Raw genomic sequence first — 7834 nt, 5'->3', positions numbered from 1 at the left:
TTCCTTTGAAAATGTTAATTTTTTATCTCAATTAGTTTCCATATATCTGTAGCGTTAGTATCGTTAAGTACTATGGTGGGCGACTTTTCTTCAAACATTTATGTAGTGATGGATTAACATACAGTCTAGCTCAAGTAGCAAAGTTACATTTATTACATCTGTTACAGACGAATAATGTATTTAAGAGTAGTAAACTGCATAATAAAAAAACCATAGTAATAATATTAGCGTTTATTACTCCAGTTACATGAATACAATTGAAGAATAACATAATTAGTTTTATTTGCATATGAATTACTTCTTTTGTAATATGGCGAAACTTATCTCATTCTGAAATACTTAAGCCACAACAACTAATATGTTTTAATCACAAACTAAGCTTTACAAATGTGCCGGTATTCATTCTATTGGTGGTAGTCTCAGGGTCAATTTACTAGGCCCCAGTTATTGATTACCTTGTACTGTACAGGCAATGAACGATCATTCCTTTGATTTTTCGTACATAAGATGGTCACACATGCACGTGGTGGGTAATGCTTTCTTGTATGTGTAGTGGAGTCAGACTGGAACAGCAGTGACTTAAACTGATCGCCATACTTACGTTCATAACCAGTAGAAGTCAAAGTGGTTGAAATGAGGTGTACCAGGACATAGTATTACAGCAGCGTTATATCCGAATCTCTTGTCTTCCCTCGTGTTCCGCCAAATTCGCACCAGGTGTGCCTTTTCTTTTAATTAGCCAGCTTAGTTTGCCCATGTCGCCAGTCGAATTATTTATTAACAATTGTTGTTGGTTCTGAGTAACGCCCTCTTCCCCTATAATAAAAAAAATATAATTCCTGAAATGTGTTCCATCTAACGGCATTCCAGAGCAATGGTTAGTTTAGGAAAAAATTTTCAAACTGCATATCCTGCTGTCGCGATGTTTTCATGGCCCCCGCGCGCGTCCGTTTCACACTCTCTGTTGTACAGATCCATTGCAGCCATTGTATATCAGTTTGAAAAAGTTAACTCCCTGTCTCTTCTTCTTCCTTACAACACATTATACTTGTACACCTATTGTAGACATTTATCGTCCTACTGATTTTCACGATGTTTTCTCAACACATTTTTCCATGTTGCAACATTCACTGATCGTTCAACGCTCAAATTGGCCGATAAACCGACTCTGCTCGTAGGTTGTGTTCCAAAAATGAACAGCATAGAGACAGAAGTGATGACACTTTCTGCAGGACCTGACCACCATTTTGCAGGACATTGCTCACGCACATACAGCGCAAGCTGTTACTGATTTGTTTAACTGATGGGGCTGCTAAATGCTATACCATCTACTGCACTCCCCTGACTCAAGCCCTCGTGAGTTTAACTAGATTTCTAAACTGAAGGAAACACTTCACGGAATTCGCTTCAGATTTGCTACAAATTCATCGGGCAATACACCGCGCAACTCGAACTGTCAACACAACTGGCACCGCTAAGAGTATTCTACGACTTCCACATCGCTGGCAACAGGTTATACACAATGCTGGTGACTACTTTGAAGGTCAGTAAAACTTTGAAATACGTATCTGTTTTGTACGAGCTGTAAATAAATAGTTGCCACTGTTAAGTTTCAAATGCCCGTAAAACCAAACTTTACAACTCCATAACGATATTTCACTCTTCCAAGTAGTTCCGGATTAGCAACCTACCTGCACCAACTGCAGTATACAGAAACAAGTGATCGAATACCTACACTTGGCGTGATACCAATACATATTGCCAACTAATCTCACTCGCAGAATTAAACTTCTTCACTATATATAAATTAGATTGTAATGTCTGTTCAACAACAACGATAAAGGCACCCCGTAGACTCGACCGCATCTCTCCAATTCATAACCAGAACGAGACTAGAAATAGTAACACGCAACTCTCTTCAAACTAGGAAGCCACGTGGCTCCCCACCCGCAAACGATTGCTGTTGGACGAGAGCAAACCAACTCGCCAAAGACTTAACACTTACAGAGACAGAGCGAAAGAGCTTATATCAATATACTGAAACTGGTTAGAGTGAGGTTTTATGGATTATAGAAAAATGAGTATTGCGATTCACAAAACAGGTAAAAAATGCTGTGACGAAATGAAAGCGGCGAGAAGCAGCCGCCTTTCAACTTCATTAAGACTGTTCAAAATATGGGGGCTTCAGAAGATATACGTTTCAATTGAAATAATGACAGGTACCATTACAAGAAGCATAAGGCTTGAAAATAACGTCGTGCGTCCATTAACCAGATCACAATTTATTTCGTATGCAAAGAAAAAGTAATACATGGAATAAACACTGAAAAGGCTTTTCTTTATTTATTTCCAGTTTCTCAACTTCGAGTACTATACTCAGAAACATTCTTTATTATTTTTGGTGATATGTAATTCTGTTTCATCAGTGGTTCAGATTTTCTATTTCAGTTTCAAAATTCTTTTCATTGTCAACCTGATACTACGGTTTTTGCGAATGTTTTGTAGCTCTATTTCCCAGTTTTTTCGATAGGCTGGGTTTAATCATACGAGGATGTAACATCATTTCGTTACTTTCGGCTCATCAATCCTGTTACATAAAGATCTTATTCTCACCACGAAATATTTTTGTAGACATCTAGGCTTCCGAAGAGTTAACTGCTAAACACTGGTTCATACTTTGTCAAAGATGGCGAAAATAAATCACTAGAGAGTCGCATGTTAGTAGTGAGAAAATATTATCACACAAGAGTAACGTTTCCTTTTCCTTTTGTATGGAAGCACTTATCTCCATAAAATTTTCCCCTGTAGACATATAGGCTTCCGAAGAGTTAACTGCTAAACACTGGTTCATACTTTGTCAAAGATGACGAAAATAAATCACTAGAGAGTCGCATGCAAGTACTGAGAAAATATCGTCACATAAGAGTAACGTTTCCTTTTCCTTTTGTATGTAAGCACTTATCTCCAGCCGGCCGCGGTGGTCTCGCGGTTCTAGGCGCGCAGTCCGGAACCGTGGGACTGCTACAGTCGCAGGTTCGAATCCTGCCTCGGGCGTGGATGTGTGTGATGTCCTTAGGTTAGTTAGGTTTAAGTAGTTCTAAGTTCTAGGGGACTCATAACCACAGCAGTTGAGTCCCATAGTGCTCAGAGCCATTTGAACCATTTTGAACTTATCTCCATAAAATTTTCCCCTGACAAACAGAATTTGTGTTTTCTGAAATCAGACATTCTAGATGCTAATGAACTCAAAAACAGAAGTGTGATGCCATATTCTCATTGGTGACAAATTATTGTCACATTTTGAACTTATCTCCATAAAATTTTCCCCTGACAAACAGAATTTGTGTTTCCTGAAATCAGACATTCTAGATGCTAATGAACTCAAAAACGGAAGTGCGATGCCATATTCTCATTGGTGACAAATTATTGTCACTATTTCTGGATTAGGGTCATTACGCCAAAACCAGCCAGTGAGTCTAGCAAAGACATTTCAGTGTAAAATTCTTAACATTAATTTTAATTTATTTGTGATTTTAAGTGTATATATATATAAGCGCTACAGGCACCAGGAAGTGCACCGGTTAGTAGGAAAATCGATCCATGGTCCTGTTCCCCAATATTTTCGACTATCTTGAAATGTCCCCTTTGAACAATTATACATGACTGTCCTTAAGCTGATACACAAATTTTTTTAGCGCAACGCAATCTGACTTTCAAAAATCCTTACTACTGATAGGGATAGTTAGCAAAATGAAAGATATTAACAGAGAACAAACAATGTATTTACCTTAATATCATCAAAAGTCATAATATATATAGCAGTTCATCACAAATTACAAAACTCCGCCATCTCTCTCCCCACATCCACCACTGCTGGCGGGTCACCTCCAACTGCGCAACGCTACGCGCTGTTCGCATCCAGCTGCCGCTGCCCAACACTACAATGGCGAGTATTACAACAATGCAAAGCAGCCACAGACTGCACACAGCACAGCCAGTTATTTTCATACAGAGGTGGCGTTACCAATAAAAAAACCTAAACAGCCTACTTACATAGCCCCCATGCTCCCCACAAAAAATTTTACAAATTGGATTGGGCAGTGGCCAATACAGATTTGAAAAAAAATTTTCATAATTACAATAACAAAGAAATCAAATGCACACACTTATTGATACAATGTTGGTCAAAAGCTAAAAATTTCTCACAGTCCATAAAGACAGTCCAGATTGTTCATCACAGTAAAAATGCAGAGTTTTTCTCAAAGTCTGAGCAGTAAAAGAAAATGCACACAGAAGTAGTGGATTTCCATGCAGTCTTGAAGAAGTAGTGTTGTCCTTCCAACGGAAAGACAGTGCTGACTCTTGACATGCAGACAGGTAATGGGCCACAACAGAGCAAACCCACAGCAGAGTCATTCGACGTTTTGAAGAATATTGGTAGGTAGGTCATCACAGAGCAGACCCACTGTAGTCCTGGTAGAGAGTACGGTATTGGTGGGCCACCAGAGGTGCAGACCCACTGCAGTCCTTGTAGAAATAATGGTATTGGTGAGTCATCAAAGGTGTAGACCCACTGTAGTCCTTGTAGAGATAGCCAACAGCCATCTGTTGTGACTGTGCAGGTGCACAATCACCATTGAAGAGTCTTGCGGATAATATAGCAAGTCCATAACCACCACTTGTGCACTCACAAAGTTTTTGGAATTGTCCTTAGAACCAGCAATGCCGTTATCCAGTCCCTTGCTGAATTATTAACACACGTGCAAACACTAACTGTCCCTACTTCTCACATATCGTCCATATACTATGACCAACAGAAACGTGTGCAGTGAAATGTAACTAACAAGTCACTTAATTTTATGACCTGGTGTTAATTACAATTTTATAACATAAGAATACAATTACAAAGGTACAAAATACAGATAACATTTGTAGTAAAACAGGCTTTACAAAAGAATAGAAATAGACATTTACATCAGTGTTACATGAGTACATACATACATACATAAAAGATCAGAATAACTTTCGAAACATCAACTTCACACATGAGCATTAACACAAAACAGAATAAATAATGTCTAAACATATTTACAAGGTAAATAGCATATTATTAATGCAAATTATATTTGAGGATAACAGTATTCCTCATCATAGTGAGTGTAGCTTAGTATTAGAAAAATTGTACAATATAAGTCTTGTCAGATAAACATATAAATACAGGAAAAACATAAATACCCAAGGGTACACAAGCATATAGCGGAATAATACAAGGAAAGGACAGAGTTTGTTTTACTGCAGTATTTTGCAAACAAAACTTTCTTTACTTCTCGGAGATCTCCCTTCGTTCTTCATTATTTCCAAAAGTCCTATCTAAACCTGCTTTCTGTACTTTTCTCGTATAGCCTCTCATTGCATTTCTTCAAATTCATCGCAACTCATTCTCTTATAGGCTACCCCCTCTTAAGCTAACTTAAATCTACTGAGCTCAGATGCTAAACTAAGGGACGAGGCAATGCAGCAGCACAAAACAATTAACACACACAGCAATGATCAAAAATACAAATGGTGAAGCAAGCAGCATAAATTACAACTAATATAAGGCACTGTGCAGCAACAAGAAAAATAAATGAGTAGTAAAACTGGCTTAGCAGAGTAACACAAAGTCAAATTCAGTAACCCTATGCCTGGCAAACAGCAGTAACTTATACCTAAACATGACATAGCTCAAGCAGAAAAAATATTACAGTAAAAACAACAATGCAGATAAGGGAAATGTATATTCACATCTTAATGTCTATGTAATTAAAGTGGTGCACCACAACAACTTATTGTAAAAGAAATATTACCATGTACTTGAAAAGAAAATTATGTGTCCAGTTACTGTTACTAGTCCCTTCTTATTGTTCTTTCCTTTCCAAGTGCTCCTTTTTTAAAGAATGTGGATTACAAAATTATTATTTAATAGATCTGTTGACAGAAAGTGTTCACATTAGCAAATGCATTTTATTTTATAAAAGCAATGCTGCAACACAGCTGGAAACTAGATATCAAATGAAATAAGCAACTACGAAAAGCAAAGCATAAAAATATCATTCAATAGTCATGTGACATTTCATAAATTAGTAGATCTCAACCCTCGTAGAAAGACACTTGTCATTATCAGGTTTGCAGATGTAAGAATATTTCCCATCAATTCATAAGCATTTCAGTAAATATCATAAATTAAGAGCTCCCAAGTTCGACCGTGTCGTTTTTGCGATGCTTTCTACAAAGGAACGTCAATAGCGAGGATAATGGCCTTCCCTTTTTTTTTTCTACCTGTGCCGCTGAAAGGCTAATGGCTTTTTTTTTCGGGCGGCTGTCGCCCAGGTGGGTGCCCGCGACGCATTACGTGCAGGTGGTCACTTAACTTTCTTATGGAAATATTTACGACAGCAGTTTCCGCTACAGTGGCAGTCTCATATAAAAAATTTCAGAGGTCGAGAATTTGCGTTGCAAATGTGTAGATACAAAATCTTATGAATATAACAGTGTCCAAAAAATTTTCGCCGGCATTGTGATACATTCACGCATTTACACACATTTCTTAACTCTTAAAGTACGATTATTGGTTTCCAACAACCTTTTTCACAAATCAGAGTCCCTAATCACTACTCATTATTCCTTACCTTATTCGTCGACACTTCTTCAGTATTTCATCATAAGAAATACGTAGCATAATCAAACTCCTCATATAGCATCAGCTTACTGATCATAAACATACCTCAACAGCATAATACACATCGTCGTCGTAAAAATAACATCATAACACCTCAGTCCAATCTCAAAATCGTTGTAGCTTCCTCCAATAATTTCAAAACCTAAAAAAATTCTCTGCTCATTTCAACAGTGTCATCTACCTCAAACGTACTTTAAAAATCGTGATCCCATACCAAATATATCATTCAAAGCTCTCATAATATCACAATGGTTCCGAAAAATATGAGCAGTTCACAAAGTACAGACAAACTACAATTTCATAAGTGTGAAGTTATCCAATTGTGTAATTACGTAAACATCTGTCACTGATGTAGTAAAGAAATGTTTGTTTCTCTGTTAAATAATCAGATAGCTGTGTAATTCTGTGTTAGAGAAATATGGTACCGATGTGCAAAGTTGTATAAGCAAATACCATATTAGCTAGGGCTCCTTGTGCTTGCCAAACACATGGTACACAAAGTAAGCGTGTACCCCCTTGAGGATTAATGTAATTATACCCTCAGATGCTACAGATTACAGCAAAGGAATGAAATGTATCACGGAAAAACTTCGTATCATTGTACTTCAAATATCTTTAAAAATAAATGTTTTAAGTACAAAATTAATCACTCAAATGCGTGTCCTGTAGCGCTAAATGTGCGTCTTGCTGTAAGATAATTCTGTGGAAGTGTCGTAATTATCGTCCTCCGAAAGCCAAGTTCTGCAGAAGTCAATGTACTTACCTCATGATAAACAAAAGTGAAATGCTTTGCGTATAGATATCGTAGTTATTATGCTTATTGGCGTGATGAAGAAAGTACTGTACAGTAACGTATTGTTGTGCCACGAAAAAGGCTGTCTCATTGTTGCTATACCACAAAAGTTACTACTAAAACATGTTTTTCTTTCCAGAAGAATTCAGAAAACTGTGCAGATATAAAACAGATACACCGCAAAAGCAACATTGTAAATTGCCACTCATTAGTACCGTCGTGATAAAATCGTGTAGCTGTCACATAAACTAACCACTGTGTCATCTGGTATCTCACTGAAAGTATTTTAAATCCCAAATGTATTTTCAAGTAAACCAAAATGT

Source organism: Schistocerca americana, chromosome 1 (assembly GCF_021461395.2).
Source record: "Schistocerca americana isolate TAMUIC-IGC-003095 chromosome 1, iqSchAmer2.1, whole genome shotgun sequence".
Lineage (NCBI taxonomy): Eukaryota > Metazoa > Arthropoda > Insecta > Orthoptera > Acrididae > Schistocerca > Schistocerca americana.
The sequence above is the reverse complement of the archived record's forward strand: the minus strand, read 5'-3'. Positions refer to the sequence as shown.